The 21,220-nt window shown below is 48.7% G+C and overlaps 1 protein-coding gene across 1 annotated transcript in view; it reads left to right on the forward strand.

The window, feature by feature from the left end:
* Cog6 (conserved oligomeric Golgi complex subunit 6) overlaps positions 1–21,220 on the forward strand; it is a 74,204-nt gene that overhangs the window by 1,362 nt on the left and 51,622 nt on the right. The gene's annotated exons all lie outside the window — the stretch shown is intronic.

Raw genomic sequence — 21,220 nt, forward strand, 5'->3', positions numbered from 1 at the left:
TCGGTTTTACTTTATTGTAGCACAGTATTCATAAACTAATTTTGATAGTCTCCCACCCAGCTATTTATGCATGAAAAACTTTTTTTTCAGTTAGTTTTCTTGTTGTCTTATTGTGTTCTAATGTGTTTTCTTCCACAAAAGTATTGTTCTTCAATTATCACCACCCAATAGTAATGGGGGGAACTCCAGGTGGGAATTGGGGTTTTGGTTGTGCTAAGATAGAAAGTAACGTATAATGGAAAATAAAAGCAAAAACAAACAAAATAACAAGAAAATTAACAAAATAAATGGCTTTTCATGCAAAGTAAGAGGGTGAAACAACACCCACTTACTAACTTAATCAGTTATTTCTCAAGCACCGATCTCTCTCGAGTAACGTTTTCTTTCGAAGCTCCATTTTCTTTTAAACAGAAATTTCTCAATCTTTAACATGGTCTGATTATAAATGGGAAATAAACACAAGAATGCCAGCTAACCTAAGCTTCTCCACCTAACTTAACTTACCTGTATCCTTACTTACCGGGGGCGGTGTGTGAACCCACTAAGATAACCTTATCCTTAGCCTATGCTGAGACTAAGTCTAATGACATACCTTAATAGTTGGAGTCCGAGTAATTATTGTTATTATTATTATTATTACTATCCAAGCTACAACCCTAGTTGGAAAAGCAAGATGCTATAAGCCCAGGGGCTCCAACAGGGAAAAATAGCCCAGTGAGGAAAGGAAATAAGGAAATAAATAAATGAAGAGAACAATTTAACAATAAATCATTCTAAAATAAGTAACAACGTCAAAACAAACATGTCATATATAAACTATTAACAAATCATATGTAACAACAGGCAACGTCTTAGGTTCAGAACAGCACTTTTTCACAAAACTACCCCGGTAGCCTAATTGCTCACAGATAAAATGCACTGAACTCTTCTCTAGTTTGGTCTTTATAACTTTGACATAATGCTGCCAGCAAGGTCAATCTTGGAACACTTCTGACACTGTATATCTGACTGAAGCACTCCTTTGATTATGTAGAAATTTCATAGTTTCTTTGTTATTTTGTAAAGTAAGCTAATAGCTTTGTATGGGGTATACACACATCTATTACATTGGGAGGCCATAAGTGAACCATGCATTTTTTCATATGAGGGACGTTGTTTAAGAAAAACCAATAAAAGCAGTAATTAAAATATAATTACTGAATTCTGATTGGCCAATTCGAAGTATACTGTATATCGCAAAAACAGGAGAGAAAAGTCTTCTGAATTGTTGCTCTTGCATAAACAAGTCAGGGACAAACTAATCATTAACCAAAGAGTGCGCCATAATCAAATATCCAAAAGTAATGCATTTAGAAAAGGTACCGCATTTCCATTAGGGCACCGAGCTCAGTTGGTGCAGCTACTGCAGATTTAGGTGAAAATTAGTGGGCATTGGGAAGGAGTTAAGTAAGCTGGGAACATACTGGCATACGAGTGCTACTCTTTCTTACAATGTGAAGGTAAACAAATAACTTTAAAAAGTTACATAATTTATTGTAATTTTGTTATTTTTTTCCTCTTTTTATGATGCATTTGCATGGATAAGTGGATAATATATTGAGAAGTGTTTTGTTTTCATGTGTTTTACCCGAGAAAAATATAATTTGCGGATGGCTGGACACACAAAGATCTTCAGGTTCAGTCTACCAGGTAAAGTGGAATGTCTTCTGTGGTTGGTGTCGTGGAAGGGATATGTATCCCCTCAATGCCACTATCCCAGCAGTAGCGGAGTTCCTTGTGCTCTCGGTTTTGGCAGTAAAAGGTTATCACTGAAAGGAGTAGATATTTCCTCTTCCCTGGAACTTTCTCTCCTCATACGAAGTTATGAACTTACCTGTCCCCAGTTGGAAGTGAGACCTCCTCCATGGAATGTGGTTTGGGTCCTTCGGTCCTTGAAGGATCCTCCCTACGAACTATTACGCCAGGCAACAGATCGCCATCTCACTCTAAAGACAGTGTTCCTACTCGCCTTGGCTTCAGCCAAGAGAGTTCGTGAACTTCATGGTCTCTCGCATGATATCGCCCATTCAAGGGGTAAGTGGGGAAAGGCAAGCCTCAGCTTCATCCCTGAGTTTATTGCAAAGACTCAAAATCCTGGGGTAGCCGATCATAGATTCGATTCCTTCCGGATAACGAGTCTCTGTTCTGTAACCGATGACCCACATCAACTGTTACTATGCCTAGTAAGGAGTTTGAGGTATTAACTGAAAAGGACATCAGCAGCATGTCTCAGAGTGTGAGCACTCTTCGTCAGCATGTGGAAGGTCAAGAGGAATATCACGAAGAACACCATCTCCGTCTCGATTCACAAGGTCATTGACCTGGCACTGAATCCTGATCCTCCTTCGATACGTTGACCCACAGCACATGACGTCAGGGGCATTGGTACGTTCCTGGTGTTCAAACGTAAATACTCTGTGGTGCTGGTTCTATAAGCGGGCATGTGGAAGCGTCAGACGACCTTTACTGCCCACTACCTGCAAGACATAACCCACAGGATCAAGGAAACATTTTTAAATATTTAACTTAGCCGGTGAATATATAATAGCTGCAACTCTGCGGCTCGACAGAAAACACACTCAAAAAACTCGCGAGCGATCGCTATGAAGGTTGCGGGTGTGCCCACCAGCGCCAACTGTCGGCCAGATACCACTCTTGCATGTAAACAAACCCTTCAATTCTTCTCTGTCGACGTTGACGACAAGACGTATTCATACTCGCTGTAGAACCTGGAGTTTTCTCATCATATTTGGTGAAGTACTTTATTTTGGTTTGAGCTTTCGCAGTGCAGGTGTTTTTCCTCAACATAAACTCTTGAACTCTTTATTGAATCAGATTATTTGTTGATGACTTGGATTGTTTTTGGAATTTTCTTTGACTAATTCAAAATGGCTGACCCTTCTCAAGTACCTAGATTTCGAAAGTGTAATGCTAGGGACTGTAATAGGCGTCTTCCAAAGGCTGCTCTCGACCCACATACTGTTTGTTCCATTTGTCGGGGTAAAACCTGTCAATTGGGAGATCGGTGTGAGGAATGCGTGGGCCTTTCGGAATTCGATTGGCTCGAATACGATAAATATGCACGTAGACTAGAGAGAGATAGGGTAAGGAGGAGTTCATCTAGGTCTGTAGATTTTTCCTCTCCACATGCCCCTGAACCTAATCCTTCCCCTGTAGTGGTTGTTCCTAACCCCCCTTCTAGCACTCAGGAACCGTCTATGCAAGACATGTTACGTGCTATTCATGCCTTGGGGGAAAGAGTTGAAGCGTTAGCAACTGATCGTAATCAACTCATGGCTGACGTGAAGGAACTTAAGTGTCATAGTGCCACGGCGGAAAGTGGGAAAGTGATTAGTGCGCAAAGTGTTGTGAACAGTGTTGCGACCGAGGGTTCGTCTGTTCGTGCCTGTCGTTCACCTAGTCCGGGACCTCTTGCAAGCTCCCAAGCCCAGGGGAGAAGTAATGTCGTACGACTTATGGGTTCGAGAGGCCTTGATCAGCGAACAGACGTTCCCTCTATGGTATCAGGCGTATCTCACCAAGATCGCCCCTACCATAAGACAAGAGAGCCCATTTTTTCCTCGTCTTCCGAAGGCTTTTCACGCAAGAAACCGTGGAGCAAGGTTTCTAGGCCTCTTAAACGGAAGTCGGTCCCTTCAGGACAGGTCCAACGTCCTGGATGTAGTCATTGGGACAGTTCGGACCCGTTGCAGTCATCGGATGACTGCTCGCCGCCTAAGCAAGGCAAAGTTGTGCCGTCTCAGACGCTAACCCCGTCGGTTACCGCACCCATTCCCGTGGACCCAAAATGGGTTATACTGCAGGACATGCAGTCTAAGCTTGCGTCCCTTATGGAAGACTACAATGCCGATAAGGTTTCCGTTGAGCCTAGCCATTTATCTCATCGAGATCCTGGCCTTCAGCCACCCAAACGTTCTTTTGTGCGTCCTGTTGACGCTGGTGTAGCCAAGTCACGTCAAGCAGTTGGGGTAGAACCACACTCGATGCGATCTCGTGTGGATTTTCAGCCGCATTTGGACGTTAGGCAACTTGCTGATGCGCCTGGTGACGTTCAGGACGTTCGCCAACCATCGGAGTTGACTTGTTTTGACGCTGAGCATCAACTTCCGCAACCTAGAGTTGTTTTGACTGCTCAGACTAGGCGGTCTAAGCAGTCTCGGGTGGACGCTGTGCGTCCTCACGCACCTGTTGTTGTTGACAGTTCCCAGACTGTCAAGCAGTTACAGGACGCTGCGTCCTGGTCCGCCACTTATGCACCAGTGCGGGTGGACGCTGCGTGTCAAGCATTGCCAACCCCTTTGCTTGTTTCTCATCAGTTGTCAGATGAGAAACTTTCGGATGAGGACGTTGCTGACCCTCAGCCTGAGGATCATCCTTCAGATATTGATGAACCAAGAGCAGTTCCACCATCTATGGACTTTAAGAAAGTCATGCTCATTTTTAAAGAGTTGTTTCCCGAACACTTTGTCTCTGTGGCTCCTCGTTCGCCGCCGTCTGAGTTTGTTTTAGGCGTACCTGCTGACATGCCAGCCTTTACAAAACTTGTACTCTCTCGCTCGTCCAAGAGAGCTTTACGGCTTTTAGGCGATTGGTTGGAAACCAAGAGGAGTTTAGGGAAGACGGCCTTTGCCTTCCCCCCATCTAAACTCTCGTCTAGATCGAGCGTCTGGTATGCCACGGGAGAAGTTCTCGGCTTGGGAGTCCCTGCCTCTGCCCAGGGCGACTTCTCAAGCCTTGTAGACTCTCCCCGCCGCCTAGCCATGAGACGCTCGAAGATTAGTTGGTCATCCTCGGACCTTGACCATCTACTTAAAGGCATTTTTAGAGCTTTTGAAGTTTTCAACTTCCTTGACTGGTGTTTGGGAGCCTTGAGTAGGAAAATCTCATCGGCTGATAGAGATGTCTCCTTACTCATTATGTCCTGCATGGATAAAGCCATCCGCGATGGATCCAATGAGCTCTCCTCCTCGTTTACTTCTGGAGTCCTTAAGAAGCGAGAGTCTCTTTGCTCTTTTCTGTCGGCAGGAGTTACTCCCTGTCAACGATCTGAGCTACTCTTTGCCCCCTTATCGAAGTTTTTGTTCCCTGAACTTTTGGTTAAGGACATAGCTTTGTCGCTCGTGCAGAAGGACACCCACGACTTGGTAGCGTCCTCTGCTCGCAAAGGGACTCCTTCGACTTCCTTTTCTGCTAGACCAAGGATAGACACTCCAGCGTCCAGGTTTATTCCGCCCTTTCGTGGCAGAGCTCCCAGCAGGGGAAGTACTCGTGCCGAAGGAAAGAGAGGAAAGAGGAAAGGAGCCAAGTCCTCACGTGGCAGAGTCTGACTGCCCGCAGCTTCAGACAGCAGTAGGTGCCAGACTCAAGAACTTCTGGTGAGCCTGGGAGAAGAGAGGCGCAGACCAACAGTCTGTGAGGTTGCTCAGAGAGGGGTACAAAATTCCATTTGTACACAAACCTCCTCTAGCGACTTCCCCCATCGATCTCTCTCCCAATTACCGAGAGGAAGCAAAGAGACAAGCCCTGAAACTAGAAGTGTGTCTTTTGCTAGAGAAGGGAGCGGTGGTCAAAGTCTCGGACCTTCAATCACCGGGGTTTTACAACCGTCTCTTCCTAGTACCGAAGAAGACAGGAGGTTGGAGACCGGTGCTAGACGTCAGTGCTCTGAACGTCTTTGTCACGAAGACAAAGTTCACCATGGAGACCACAAAATCAGTCTTAGCAGCGGTCAGAAAGGGAGACTGGATGGTCTCTCTCGACCTAAGAGACGCTTACTTCCACATCCCCATTCACTCAGATTCCCAACCTTTTCTGAGGTTTGTTTTCGACAATGTGGTGTACCAGTTTCGGGCCCTGTGCTTTGGCCTAAGTCCTGCTCCTCTCGTGTTTACGAGGCTTATGAGGAATGTGGCAAAATTCCTCCATTTATCGGGAATCCGAGCCTCCCTTTACTTAGACGACTGGCTTCTCAGAGCCTCGTCCAGTCATCGCTGTCTGAAGGATCTTAATTGGACATTGGATCTGACCAAGGAATTGGGACTTTTGGTCAACATGGAAAAGTCACAGCTGATTCCATCCCAAACTATACTGTATTTAGGGATGGAGATTCGCAGTCCAGTTTTTCGGGCTTTTCCGTCTGCCCCCCGAATAGATCAAGCCCTGCTCGTAATCCAAAGGATGTTGAAGAGAGAACGTTGCTCAGTCAGGAATTGGATGAGTCTAGTAGGAACTCTATCATCCCTGGAGCAGTTTGTCTCGCTAGGAAGGCTACACCTCCGACCTCTCCAGTTCCATCTAGCTTTTCACTGGAAAAAGGACAAGACGCTAGAGGCGGTCTCAATCCCGATTTCCGAAACAGTAAAGGCATGCCTGAATTGGTGGAAAGACAATATCAGTCTAAGAGAGGGACTTCCCCTAGCAGTTCAGAAACCAAACCACGTTCTATTCTCAGACGCATCGGATTTGGGTTGGGGTGCGACACTGGACGGTCGGGAATGCTCAGGTCTGTGGACCTCAAGTCAGAGGAGCATGCACATCAACGGCAAGGAGCTTTTGGCAGTCCACTTGGCCTTGATGAGCTTCGAGAGTCTCCTTCGAAACAAAGTGGTGGAGATCAACTCGGACAATACCACAGCCTTGGCTTACATTTCCAAGCAAGGAGGCACCCACTCCCTGACACTGTACGAGATCGCAAGGGACCTGCTCATTTGGTCAAGAGATCGAGGCATCTCCCTGGTAACGAGGTTTATCCAGGGCGACTTGAACGTCTTAGCAGATTGCCTCAGTCGGAGGGGTCAGGTAATTCCTACAGAATGGACCCTCCACAAGGACGTGTGCAAGAGGCTTTGGGCGACTTGGGGTCAACCCACCATAGACCTCTTTGCAACCTCGATGACCAAGAGGCTTCCAATCTATTGCTCTCCAGTCCCAGACCCAGCAGCAATACACATAGACGCCTTTCTCCTAGATTGGTCTCACCTAGACCTATATGCATTCCCACCATTCAAGATTGTCAACAAGGTACTGCAGAAATTCGCCTCTCACGAAGGGACAAGGTTGACGTTAGTTGCTCCCCTCTGGCCCGCGAGAGAATGGTTCACCGAGGTACTTCGATGGCTGGTAGACTTTCCAAGAAGTCTTCCTCTAAGAGTAGACCTGTTACGTCAGCCCCACGTAAAGAAGGTACACCAAGGCCTCCACGCTCTTCGTCTGACTGCCTTCAGACTATCGAAAGACTCTCTAGAGCTAGAGGCTTTTCGAAGGAGGCAGCCAGTGCGATTGCAAGAGCGAGGAGAGCTTCTACCATTAGAGTTTACCAATCGAAGTGGGAAATCTTCCGAGACTGGTGCAAGTCAGTATCTGTATCCTCGTCCAGTACCTCTGTAGCCCAAATCGCTGATTTTCTCTTATACCTGAGAAGGGTTCGCTCCCTTTCAGCTCCCACGATCAAGGGCTACAGGAGCATGTTGGCTTCGGTCTTCCGGCATAGAGGCTTAGATCTTTCCAACAATAAAGATCTACAAGATCTCCTTAAGTCTTTTGAGACCTCTAAGGAACGTCGTTTGGCTACTCCTGGATGGAACTTAGACGTGGTCCTAAGGTTCCTCATGTCAGACAGGTTTGAGCCTTTACATTCAGCCTCCCTGAAGGATCTCACTCTTAAGACTCTTTTCCTGGTGTGCTTGGCCTCGGCTAAAAGAGTCAGTGAGCTTCATGCCTTCAGCAAGAACATCGGTTTTTCGACAGAAAAAGCCACTTGTTCTCTTCAACTTGGTTTCCTAGCCAAGAATGAACTGCCTTCTCGTCCTTGGCCTAAATCTTTTGATATTCCTAGCTTATCAGAGATCGTAGGCAACGAACTAGAGAGAGTATTATGTCCCGTTAGAGCTCTTAAGTTCTATTTAGCTCGTACTAAGCCTTTACGAGGTAAATCTGAAGCGTTATGGTGTTCGGTTAAGAAACCATCCTTACCTATGTCAAAGAATGCTTTGTCATATTTTATCAGATTTTTAATACGAGAAGCTCATTCCCACTTGAGTGAGGAAGGCCGATCTTTGCTTAAGGTTAAGACGCACGAGATTAGAGCTATAGCAACTTCCGTGGCCTTCAAGCAAAATAGATCTCTGCAAAGTATCATGGACGCGACCTTTTGGAGAAGCAAGTCAGTGTTCGCGTCATTTTACTTGAAAGATGTCCAGACTCTTTACGAGGACTGCTACACACTGGGTCCATTCGTAGCAGCGAGCGCAGTAGTGGGTGAGGGTTCTACCACTACACTTCCCTAATTCCAATATCCTTTTAATCTGTCTCTTGAAATGTTTTTAATATTGTTTTATGGGTTGTTCGGAAGGCTAAGAAGCCTTTCGCATCCTGGTTGATTTGGCGGGTGGTCAAAGTCATTTCTTGAGAGCGCCCAGATTAGGGGTTTGATGAGGTCCTGTTGTATGGGTTGCAGCCCTTGATACTTCAGCTCCTGGGAGTCTTTCAGCATCCTAAGAGGATCGCTGGGGTCCGTGAGGAAGACAGACTTACAAGACAGAGTAATCGTCTAAGTCAACTTCCTTACCAGGTACCTATATATTTTGGTTTTGTTATATTGATAACTGTCAAAATGAAAAAACTCTTAGCTTATACGCTGTAAACTTAATTAACTCTGGTCTCTACCCACCGCCTTGGGTGTGAATCAGCTATTATATATTCACCGGCTAAGTTAAATATTTAAAAATGATATTTTAATTATAAAATAAATTTTTGAATATACAGTACTTACCCGGTGAATATATAAATTAAATGACCCTCCCTTCCTCCCCAATAGAGACGCAGCGGGACGAGAAGAATTGAAGGGTTTGTTTACATGCAAGAGTGGTATCTGGCCGACAGTTGGCGCTGGTGGGCACACCCGCAACCTTCATAGCGATCGCTCGCGAGTTTTTTGAGTTTGTTTTCTGTCGAGCCGCAGAGTTGCAGCTGTTATATATTCACCGGGTAAGTATATTCAAAAATTTATTTTATAATTAAAATATCATTTTCCATTGGTCCTGTGGTGGCTGCACAACTGGTTTAACACCTCAAGCTCTTTGATGGACAAGTAGCAAGAGGTTGAGCGCAAAGATTACCCGGAATTAGTCTGAATGAACGTTTAAGAATGACTAGCTCATTCTTTTCTTCCTCCTCCCCTCTCTTGGGGAAATCACCACCCAGAGTCCTCTGCAAAGCTGACCTCAACCAACTACAGGTAAATCTTTGTTCCCCCTGTGAAACTTGGTATTGTGTTGATACTGTTATGTCCCCATACCCTATGGAGGGATGTATTGGGTTTGCCTTGGTTATCTTTGAAGATTCCTATGACTCGGAAGAACTTTTACCTTGATAGTTACATTACTAGTATCATGAACACACAGTTGTTCCGTAACTGAAATACAAACCACGCTATTTAATATGGGTAATTACTTTCGGCGTAGCTGAAATGACGAGCCATTAGAATTTTAACAAGGGTTTACTACCCCACTGCTAGTTAGCGGGGGGTAGGGAGGGTAGCTTGCTACCTCCCCCCCCCCCCACACACACCTGTGCTTGAGCTCACTTTGCTCTCAACTCGGGTGGTAGTCGGACGTGTCCGCTGTCACCCTCGCCTTCTTTGACAGCCATTGCTAATCTTTTGTTTGCTTTTCCTTTGACAGAGTGTGTGTGAAGTTAGCCTCTGCGATGCGTAAGTGTTCTGGATTACCTGACCGCCCTTGTTGCACATATATGTCGGCGGTGGAAACGGACCCCCACATCTTTGTGTCCTTAATGTAGGGGCCAGCGGTGTGATAAGAATAATGTGTGTGGTGAGTGTAGGGAGTGGTCTACCTCCCAGTGGGAGAGGTTTTCTCGGCGCCAGAAGAAGTCCAGACGGGATATTTCTCCTTCGAAGGTTTCTTTGAAAGGAGAAAATCCCAAGGGCTCTTCTTCCGTGGCCCAGACCTCCTCCGAACCTCCCACTCGATCGGTTTCTTCCGAGAAACTGTCGCGTGGTAGCGTAGGCCGTAGTTCTGTTGACCGATCTCGAGGTTTGGGAGAGGGAGTTGCCTCCCATAGCGAAGCAGCTCCTCCTCCTCCCCCGGGGGAGGATTTTAATGTAAATGTGTCTAATAATGATTTGTTGCAGCTTTGGGTTTCCTTGGAGCTTGAGGGTTCGTCCTCCAAGGAAGCCTTGTTTGACATTATCAGGTTGGGGGTTCATCATCTCCGCAGTCCGCCGCAGAGGAACCTCGCCGTCGTTCTCCGACTCTACCAGCTACATCCCTGGACCTCTCTGCAGATGGTTCGTGATCTCCTTCGGTGGAAGGTCGTCCTTACAAAGAGTACGCCGACCTTCCACCTGCCAGACCTGCTGACCTGCCGTCGCCGTTCCTGGCTGCTGATGCGCTGTGGGCGCCAACTCATCCCGTTGTAAAACGGGCAACGGTCCCTTCGGGGCACAAAGGGCTTTCACACAAATTTGTGCCTAAGTCCCTTACGCGCCAAGTCTCCCCTGCGAGCCAACGATCACCTGCACGCAACTGCGCGCAAGCGCTCGCCTGCAGACGTTTCTGTTATAGTGCGCCAGCGCTCACCTGCGCGCCAGCGCTACTGCGCGCCCTCATCCTGTTGCGCGCTATGCGCGCCCCTGTTCTCCTGCGCGCCAGCGCTTGCCTACGCGCCAACGATCACCTGCGCGCCCACGATCTTCTGATCTGGGCGCAATGGGGAAGGTAACCTCTTCCAGCGCTCACCAACGCGGCAGCGAACACCAACGCGCCATCGGACCCCACCTGCGCGCATTCTCCGACGCGCGCCCTGCGCGCCCGCTCGCAAGGGATATGTCTCCTGCGCGCGCCCAACGTTATCGCCCTCACGGGCTCTTCGGCCAGATCCTGCGCGCCCGCGCGAACAATCGCCTTCGCGCGCGTGAGCGCTCATCCAGCTTTCTGCGCGCCCTCTGCCATCTCCAGCCCTCGCCATCGCCCTCGCGCGCCCGTGCGTGCGAACAATCTCCCGCGCGCGACCCAGGGCAAATCCCATCGCGCGAGCGCCAGCGTGATCCCACGCGCTAGCGCCAGCGCGATCCCACGCGCGAGGCTGCAGGATAACGCGCGGCTAGGTCATCATCGTCGCGTTTCCACCCCCCCCCCCCACAAGCACAGAACAGCGCGCTCGCTGGAGGGAGGGATGATTCCGGATAGGTCCAGGGACTTTTCCCCTTCTTTTCAGGCAAACCCTCCTTTGGTAACTCCTCCTAAGGATCAAACGATCCCCTTCCCTCCAGAGGGAGTTTCTGACAGCGCAGCTGTCAGTCAGCAACCTTGGCTTGGTTCCCTGGTCAGAGTGGTCATGCAGGCTTTTAAGCCTGTTCTCTCTGAGCTGGGACACAAATCCGTGTCAGCTTCTACTCCCCTGAAGAGAAAGAGAGGAGTATCTGACGTGGTAACCTCTCCAAGGGCGAAGGTGACTTCTTGGAAGTCTTTGAGGAAGGCCTCCTTACCCCCCCCAGGACTTTCACTCCCTCCCCTTCGGACGAAGATTTCCCGTCCTCAGGGGAGTCACGCTAGGTGAGGCGTTCCTCCATCGCACCAATGAGGGAAACCCCACCTCGCGTCGGGAAGTCTTCTCGGGTAGGGGTGGAGAAGAGCCTCCCACCATCACTGTTGGAGTCCTGCATCCCTCCCAGGAGGGAGTCGAAGGACTCTTAAGACTTTACCTAAATCATCCTCAAGGATTAGACCAGAGCCAGCCAAGCCCTCAGAGAACGTCCACTAGTCCCCCCAAGAAGAGCCTTTGGGGCCAGGAGACTTCGCTGCTAGCCCTTCAGGAGGAGAGCTACAGGAATCAGAGCATGCATTCTTGTAGGTTTTGACCCTTATGAGGAATCTCAATGGGTTTGCGGATCCAGAGATTCCCCCTCGTGAGGGTAAGGACACGGTTTTGGACCGAGTCTTTGGTACTCAAAAACACTCTAAGGCCAGCGTGGCTTTGCCCTGGTCTCAAGGGGTTAAGAGTGCCAGAGACAAGGTCGAAGGCCAGCTCTCCAAGCTTGCCTCCTCCAGCCGATCCAGCGCCGGTAACAAACTCCTCCCGCCTCCTCGTGTCCATCAGAGGAGGTACTTTGACATCATGGAGGAGACTTGTTTAGCTCTTCCTCTACACCACTCTTTGGAAGAGCTTACCAGAGGAGTCCCTCTAGAGAGACTTTCCAACCGGCAAGTCTCGTTCTCGGCAACGGAGATCCTTAGCCAGGAGAAGGTGGCGAAGTGTGCCATGCAGGCAACTTCGTGGCTGGACATCTAGCAAGGGTCTCTGGGTATCCTGTTACAATCTGAGGACTTGTCCAAAGAGAGTACCAGGAAGGCCATGGAGACCTTTTTACTCTCAGGCACTCGTACAATCGAGTTTCTAGCCCACCAAGTCTCGAACTTGTGGGCTAATACCATCTTGAAACGTCGAGATGCGGTGTCTGAGAGATTCCATCAAAAGGTCCCCAGTACCGAGATCAGCAGGCTCAGACATTCTTCCATCTTGGGGAAGAACTTGTTCGAGCCTAAGGACGTGGAGCAGGCGGCTGAGAGGTGGAGGAAGTCCAACCAGGACTCTCTCCTACATAGAGCTTTAACATTAAAGCCCTATAAACCTCCAGCAACCCTGCAATCGCGTCCTACCAAGACCACAAAACCGGCAGCTACAGCGAAGACAATGATGTCTAAGCCCTTTCCTGTCAAAGACAAGAAAGGCAAAAAGTCCTCCAGGGGAGGAAAGAATCCTAGGGGGAGCGGCCGAGGCGGCAAACGCTAGGATTGGCAGTCCCCCTGCATGTCCACCAGTGGGGGGATGCCTACAAAGTTGTGCAAACAGGTGGCAGCAACTCGGGGCCGATTCCTGGACGATTTCCGTAATCAGTCAAGGATATCGTGTCCCGTTCACAACATCTCTACCTCCCCTGACAGCAAATCCAGTGTCGTTGAGCTCCCTTGCCATGGGATCGGCAAGGGGGCAAGCCCTTCGGGCAGAAGTCGAAACCATGTTGAAGAAGGGCGCTCTCCAAGAGGTCGTCGACGGGTCCCCAGGCTTCTTCAGTCGACTCTTTCTTTTAAAGAAGGCATCTGGAGGCTGGAGACCAGTCATCGACCTCTCAGCTCTGAACAGGTTTGTCAAGCAGACCCCGTTCAGCATGGAGACGGCAGACACGGTCAGACTTGCAGTGAGACCGCAAGACTTCATGTGTACACTGGACCTGAAGGACGCGTACTTCCAGATCCCAGTCCATCCGTCTTCAAGGAAGTACTTAAGATTCAGCCTAGACAACAAGATCTACCAGTTCAAGGTGCTGTGTTTCGGTCTCTCCACAGCACCACAGGTTTTCACCAGAGTGTTCACCCTAATATCGTCGTGGGCACACAGGATCGACATCCGTCTCCTCCGTTATCTGGATGACTGGCTGATCCTAGCAGACTCGGAGTCAGCCCTTTTTCGACACCGAGACAAGCTTCTGGGACTTTGCCAAGATCTGGGGATCATGGTAAATCTCGAGAAGTCTTCTCTGCTTCCTACTCAAAGACTGGTATAGCTAGGCATGATCATAGTCACCAATCTCCACAAAGCCTTCCCATCAGATGACAGGATAGCAAGGCTGAGTAGGGTCGTGAGTTCTTTCCTCAGACAAGAAGAGCTTCCAGCCCAATCGTGGTTACGTCTCCTCGGTCACCTCTCATCCTTGGCCCGTCTAGTTCCCAACGGTCGCCTCAGAATGAGATCTCTCCAATGGCGACTCAAGTCCCGGTGGAATCAGGGTCACAATTCCCCGGACGTCATGATCCCTATAAATCCTGCGGAACAGACGGACCTTCAGTGGTGGGTGACAGACGAGAACCTACGAAGGGGAGTGGATCTTCTCGTCCTCCCCCCAGATTTAATGCTGTTTTCGGACGCCTCAAAGAAAGGGTGGGGGGCCCACGTTCTGCAACAAGACCTCAGGCCTGTGGTCAGAATCAGAAAAGTGCCTCCATATAAATCTGCTAGAAATGAAGGCCATATTCCTGGCCCTTCAACAGTTCCAACAATACCTGGCGGGTCACTCTGTGGTGGTGATGAGCGACAACACCACAGTAGTGGCTTACATCAACAAGCAAGGAGGTACCTTTTCAAAGCAGCTATCCCATCTCGCAGTAGAGATACTGAGATGGACCGAAGTCCACTCGATTCCACTATCAGCTCGCTTCATTCCAGGCAAGAGGAATGTGCTCGCCTACAGTCTGAGCAGAGCGTCCCAGATAGTGAGTACCGAGTGGTCTTTGGATCATCTAGTAGCCAACAAAGTCCTGACTTTGTGGGGTTCCCCGACTGTGGATCTGTTCGCTACAGCGCTGAACTTCAAGCTCCCACTGTACTGCTCCCCAGTCCCGGATCCCAAGGCACTCTGGCAAGATGCCTTCCAACAACGGTGGGACAACATCGACGTGTACGCCTTTCCCCCGTTCTGTCTGATGAGGAGGGTGCTCAACAAGACCAGAATATCGGTCAATCTCTCGATGACCCTTATAGCTCCGCTATGGCATCACGCGGAATGGTTTCCAGACCTTCTGCAACTCCTAACGGAACTTCCGAGAGGACTCCCTCCACGACACGAGCTACTCAAACAACCACACGCCAACATCTTTCACAAAGCCGTAGCTTCGCTACGACTTCACGCCTGGAGACTGGAGACTATCCAGCATCTCCTCGCTGAGAGAGCATTTTCGCAATAAGTTGCGAACAGGTTGATCCGCAGGGGTCTACCAGGCAAAGTGGCGAGTTTTCTGTGGTTGGTGTCGTGGAAGGGGTATCTCTTCACTCGATGCCACTATTCCAGCAATAGCGGAGTTCTTCGTGTATTTGCGAGAAGAAATGCGCCTTTCAGTCTCTGCAGTGAAAGGCTATCGCTCAGTCTCAAGTCTAGCCTTCAGGCTCAAAGGAGTGGACATTTCTTCCTCGCTGGAACTTTCCCTACTCATACGAAGTTATGAACTTACCTCCCCTCAGTCGGAAGTAAGACCTCCTCCATGGAACGTGGTTCGAGTTCTCAGGTCTCTTAAGAGACCTCCCTACGAACCATTACACAAGGCTTCAGATCGCCACCTCACTTGGAAGACGGTGTTCCTACTAGCTTTGGCCTCGACCAAGCGAGTCAGTGAACTTCATTGTCTCTCGTATGACATCGCCCATTCAAGGGGAAGGGGGGAGGTAACGTTCAGATTCGTCCCTGAGTTTGTTGCTAAGACTCAGAATCCGGGAGTGCTGGACCCTCGGTTCGACTCTCCAGATTTCGAGTCTTCGTTCTGTAACAGATGACCCAGACCATCTCCTACTGTGCCCAGTAAGGAGTCTGAGGCTATATCTCAAAAGAACGGCTGCAGTTCGTCCCCAAGTGCAAGCATTGTTTGTGAGCACTGGGAGAACAAAGAGGAGGGTTACCAAGAATACTATCTCGGCATGGATTCTTAGGGTGATCCATCTGTCCCTGAATCCTGACCCTCCTCCGTCACGTCGCCCTAGAACACATGATGTCAGGGACGTAGCTACGTCCCTGGCCTTCAAGAAGAACTTTTCAGTGACGCAAGTTCTACAAGCGGGGGTGTGGAAGCGTCAGACGACCTTCACAGCCCACTACCTGCAAGACGTGACCCACAGAAGGCTCGATACGTTCTCTATCGGCCCTGTGGTGGCTGCACAACAGCTGGTTTAAAACCTCAGGCTCCTTAATGGACAAGTAGCAGAAGGTTGAGGGCATTGTTACCTGGTCTTAGTCTGCATGAATGAAAAGGTTTGTCTGGCCCTTATTTTCTTCATCCTCCCCTCTCTTGGGGAAAGCAGCATCCTGGGTTCTCTGCACAGCTGACCTCGAACCACTACAGGTAAGCCAATTTTCCTTGTGTTCCTAGTATTAAACTAATACTGTCACGTCCCCATACCCTGACGAGGAGGTATTGGGAGACTCCTAGCCTAAAGTTTCCATCTAAAGGGCTACAGGTCAACTTCCTAGGACGAGTCACACTTCATACCTTCACACACAGCTTACGTAGGCCGCAGCCCTTGCGCAGCAAGGTTCTAGCGAGGTGCAGGGACTCCTTATTGTTGAGTGCTGACACACTCAGATACTGAGTCCCCGGGCAAAGCCAAAAGCCAGTACTTGCTGGGACTTGCCACCCTTCCTAAGGGGTGAGTCACCCATATTAAATAGCGTGGTTTGTATTTCAGTTACGGAACAAATGACAAATTCGTAGGTAATTTGTATTTTTCCTAACTATACAAACGTTAGCTATTTAATCAAACTTGCCCGCCAGCCCTATCCCCCATGAAGTCCTACCTCTAAGCAAAGTGAGCTCAAGCACAGGTGTGTGAGGGGGGGTGTTAGCAAGCCACCCTCCCTACCCCCCGTTAACTACCGGTGGGGTAGTAAACCCTCGTTAAAATTCTAATGGCTCGTCATTTCAGCTACGCCGAAAGTAATTACCCATATTAAATAGCTAAGGTTTGTATAGTTAGGAAAAATACAAATTACCTACGAATTTGTCATCTTATGTAGGCTGCAGACCATGCATAGCTCGGTTTTAGCAAGGTTTCCACCTATTATGTGCTAAACGCATAAATTGTAATACCTGGGTCAAAGCCAGTAAGCCAAATTGGCAAGGATTTCCATCCTCCTAAAGGGTAGGTTAACCCCTATAAATAGCAGGGGTTTTGGAGCAAATGACAAATTTGGAAGGAATTTGTATTTTCCCTAACGATACAAACCTGTAGCTATATATACAGATTGACCTGCCAGCACCAGTCCCCCTTGTAGTCCTACCTCCAAGCAAAGTGGGGTTCAAAGCCCAGGTGTGTGAGTGAGAGGGGTAGTTACTACCCCCACCCCCACCTAACTAGCAGGTGTGTGGTTAACCCTCGCTAAAAATCTAATGGCTCATCTTTCAGCTTCACCGAGAGTAATGCCTCCATAAATAGCCACAGGTTTGTATAGTTAGGAAAAATACAAATTACTTCCAAATTTGTCATATTACTTTCAGATTTTAAATATGTAACTTCCCTGGTAGTTACATATATATAGCTTAATCCCGCCGATTTGTCGCGCGCACGGCAGAAATTCAAATTTCGCGGCAATCACCGACAGGTGAGCAGGTGGTCATACCTGTGCACCCTCTAACTAGGTAACTAGAACCATTCCCATAAGTCCTCAGAAATTCCCTGCCGTTGTTCGAGACAACACGTCGGAAATTCGCTACATTGTGGGTTTGCTTTGTCGACAATTTGGTGAAGTACCCATTGTTTGATTATTGTTTATGGCTTTCGGTGATATTGGATTTTTCTTTCTTTTTCACACGAATAAGATAGTTTTTTGTTGGTCCAACTTGAACAGTTTAATTTAACTTGATTTTCAAGATGGCTCCTCTGTTGTTAGGTTTTGTGTGTAGGGCTGCAAGACCGGCTTTCAAAAGCTGCTCCTGATCCCCACACAGTATGTAAAATGCAGAGGGCATGTGTGTATTTTTTCTTTTGGAATATGATCGCTATGTTCGTAAGCTTGAAAGGGATAGGATCAAGGAATTTTTTCCCCTACTTTAAAAACTAACGAACAACTCTTAAAGACATGATGGTGGAAGGAAATCATTCCGCCATACTATGACGTCACATTCATGTGACGTAAACTACGTAGAATGACTTGCAAATATGTAAATTATTTTCTTTTTCCTGCAAGAAATGTAAAGAAAATACTAACTTACTAAGCATAAGTATTCTAATTTTTATATTGTAGGGAATTATATTAATTTTTAAGTAAATATTTGTCCTTTTAGTATACTTCCTTTAGTTAATCATCAATTTATTTTAGAGATTTCACTAGCGTACATTCATTTACGCTATGTAGTACTCTAGACGATCGTTACAGTTTCACAATACTTTGTAGCGTTATTTAATATTTTGATATTGAGAATACTGATATTAATCGTATAGCCTATTGTATTTTCATTCTAGCCCGTGGCGAAAGAGTATAATCTCTCGCAACGGGCAGGTCTAATTATGGTCTGATGTGAAATAGTTAAAAGTGCCAGTGTTCAGTGGCACGCAAACATGACATAGTGCAGTGGAGGGTACGGCTGCTTGGACCTGTCGTTCTCCTAGCCCTAGACCTCTTCCATGCTCCCCAACCCCTGGGAGAAGGAAAGTCGACAGGCGAAGGGAGGCGAGAGGCGGTAGCCCAGAGCAGTCATCCCCTCGAGCGTACCTGTTGATGCTTCTCAGGACGCTCGCCCTCGCCATTGGAAAGGCGAGGTAAAAGTGTTATCCTCGCCGTCGGTTGACGCAGTTCCCAGACGAGGCTGTCGTTTTACGTTTTTCCCTTCCTGCTAGACAAGAAGAGAGTTGCTCGTCATGGAACCGAGCGTCGAAATCGCGATCGTCATAGTTCTGAGCGCGGTCTCGCGGCAAGGATGCACGCGAGCTGCAGCGCTCGTGGACGCTCCCTCGCAGCGATCTGGACGCGTTACGGGAGGCGGCAAGGATCATGACGTTCCCTCACAGCATGCTGGACGCATGCAGCACGCTGGATGCACGTGAGCAGGACGCTTCCTCACAGCATGCTGGATGCATGCGAGCGGGACGCTTCCCTGCGTCAAGATCGCGAACGTCATAGTTCCGAGCGCGGTCTCACGGCAAGGACACACACGAGCTGCAGCGCTCATGGACGCTCCCTCGCAGTGATCTGGATGCATTACGGGAGGCGGCAAGGATCTTGACGCTCCCTCACAGCATGCTGGACGCACGCGAGCTGGATGCATGCTGGATGCACGCGAACAGGACGCTTCCCCGCGTTAAGATCGCGAACGTCATAGAGCAGGCTGGACGCATGCATGTCAGAGCTTCAACGGTCCGTAACGTCCCTGTTGACGTTTACAAGTCGCAAACAGAGGAAGCTCGCAACAGCAGCAGCATGCTGGATGCATGCAAGCATGACGCTCCCTCGCAGCATGTTGGATGCATGCAGGTCGCACGCAAGCATGACGCTCCCTCGCAGCATGCTGGATGCATGCAGGTCGCACGCAAGCATGACGCTTCCTCGCAGCATGCTGAACGCATGCATGACGCTCCCTTGCAGCATGCTGGACGCATGAATGATGGTCCCTCGCAGCATGCTGGACGCATGCATGACGCATGCAAGCATGACGCTCCCTCGCAGCATGCGGGACGCATGCAGGACGCACGCAAGCATGATACTTTCCCGCAGCAGGCTGGACGTATGCATGACGCTCCCTCGCAGCATGCGGGACGCAAGCAGGCAAGACGAGGCGTGTGTTTTCTCCCACTCGTTCTACATCGGAGATCGCTAATCCTTTAGAGGAGATCTCAGAGGAGGAAACGCAGAAAACTCTAAATGCAGCAGATCTTAAAAGATTACTTGCAGTTCTGGCGGAATTATATCCAGAGGACTTTTCAGCAGGCTGTACCTCGGAGCCCGCCCTCGCAGTTTTTGAAGGTAGACCCCAGGAATCTTCCTCTTTCAAGGAAACAGTGTTAGCCAGATCAGTCTAGAGGGCTTTTTCAACTTGGAACGATTGGATTCTCAAGAGAAGGAACAAGGAAGGACAACCTTTTCCTTCCCCCTAACGAGATTGGCTTCTAGATCCAGTGTGTGGTACGAGACTGGGAAGGCTCTCGGTTTGGAAGTTCCTGCCGCCTCCCAGGGAGACTTTTCCAAACTCGTTGACGCCTCGCGTTGATCAGCCATGACTAAGGCTAAGGTGATGTGGTCCACGTCGGAGTTGGATCACTTGCTGAAGGGCATCTTCAGAACAATGGAGGTCTTCAGTTTGATGGACTGGACTCTGGGAGTCCTCGCAGACGTCACAGACGATAAGAACGAGACGCAGATGCACCTTATTGCCTGTCTTGATAAAGCCATGAGTGACGGGTCGGTCGAACTCACAGTTCTTTTTCACAGCAGGTATTATTAAGAAAGAGCTATGCTGTTTTCTTTCCTATCGTGTCGGGAGGATCTTCAGGATTGACTCTCGCTCAGAGAGCAGAGCTCTTGTATGCTCCCTTGACCAAATACCTCTTCCCTTCAGAGCTAGTGTAGGACTTATCGGCAGCTCTTGGGCACAAGCAACGCAAGATCTGATTACAAGGACTGCGAGGAAAGTTCTTCCAGCTAACTTTTTAGCCAGGAAGGAGAAGGAAGCTCCTCCCACGCGTCAGCCCTTCCGTGGGAGAGCCTTTCTAGAAGAGGACAGAAAATGGCTGTTGGAGGGCAACCTCGGTGATAGTAGACCCCTCGTCAGAGGGATTTTACAACAAACTTTTTCTAGTACCCGAGAACTCGGGTGATTGGAGACCCGTTCTGGACGTAAGTCCACTGAACAAGTGCGTGACCAAAGTCAAGTTTGCTATGGAAATATCTGCGTCAGTCCTAGCAGACACCAGACTAGGTGACTGGATGGTGTCGATAGAAGGACGCGGTTTTTCTTGTCTCAATTCACCTGAACTACAGGAAATATCTGAAAGTTGTACATCACGCTACAACTTTTCAGTTCAGAGCACTTTTGTTTTGGACTAAGCACGACCCTTTACATTTTCACACGAGGGGTATCGAACGTGGCTCTCTGGTTACATCTGAAAGGGGTACGAATTTCGATGTACCTGAACGACTGGCTAATCAGAGCCAGGTTGTAGGAAAGTGTCTGGAGGATCTACAAGTGACTTCATCTACGTCCACTTCAGTTCCATCTGTCTAGTTATTGAACAAGAGACCATAAACCTAGAGACGTGGATTCCGATCCCTCTGGGAATCAGGAATCAGTGGAGTTGGTGGGACGACCTCAACAAGTTACTAGAAGGCTTCGAACTTCATCAGAAGAACCCCAATCTAGTGTTGTATTCAGACGCATCAGACGTGAGGTGGGGTACAACACTGGGGAAGGGCGAGATCTCGGGTCTATGGGAAGACCATCAGAAGAAATGGCACATAAACATGAAGGAACTGGTGGCTATTCTTCTAGCGCTAATACACTTCCAAAAGGAGGTCCAAAACAAGTTAGTACAGGTCAACGCAGACAATACCACAGCGTTGGCCTACATCAGAAAACAGGGAGGCACTCGTTTGGATTCCCTTTACGAG

The sequence above is a fragment of the Palaemon carinicauda genome, chromosome 37, assembly GCF_036898095.1.
Source record: "Palaemon carinicauda isolate YSFRI2023 chromosome 37, ASM3689809v2, whole genome shotgun sequence".
Lineage (NCBI taxonomy): Eukaryota > Metazoa > Arthropoda > Malacostraca > Decapoda > Palaemonidae > Palaemon > Palaemon carinicauda.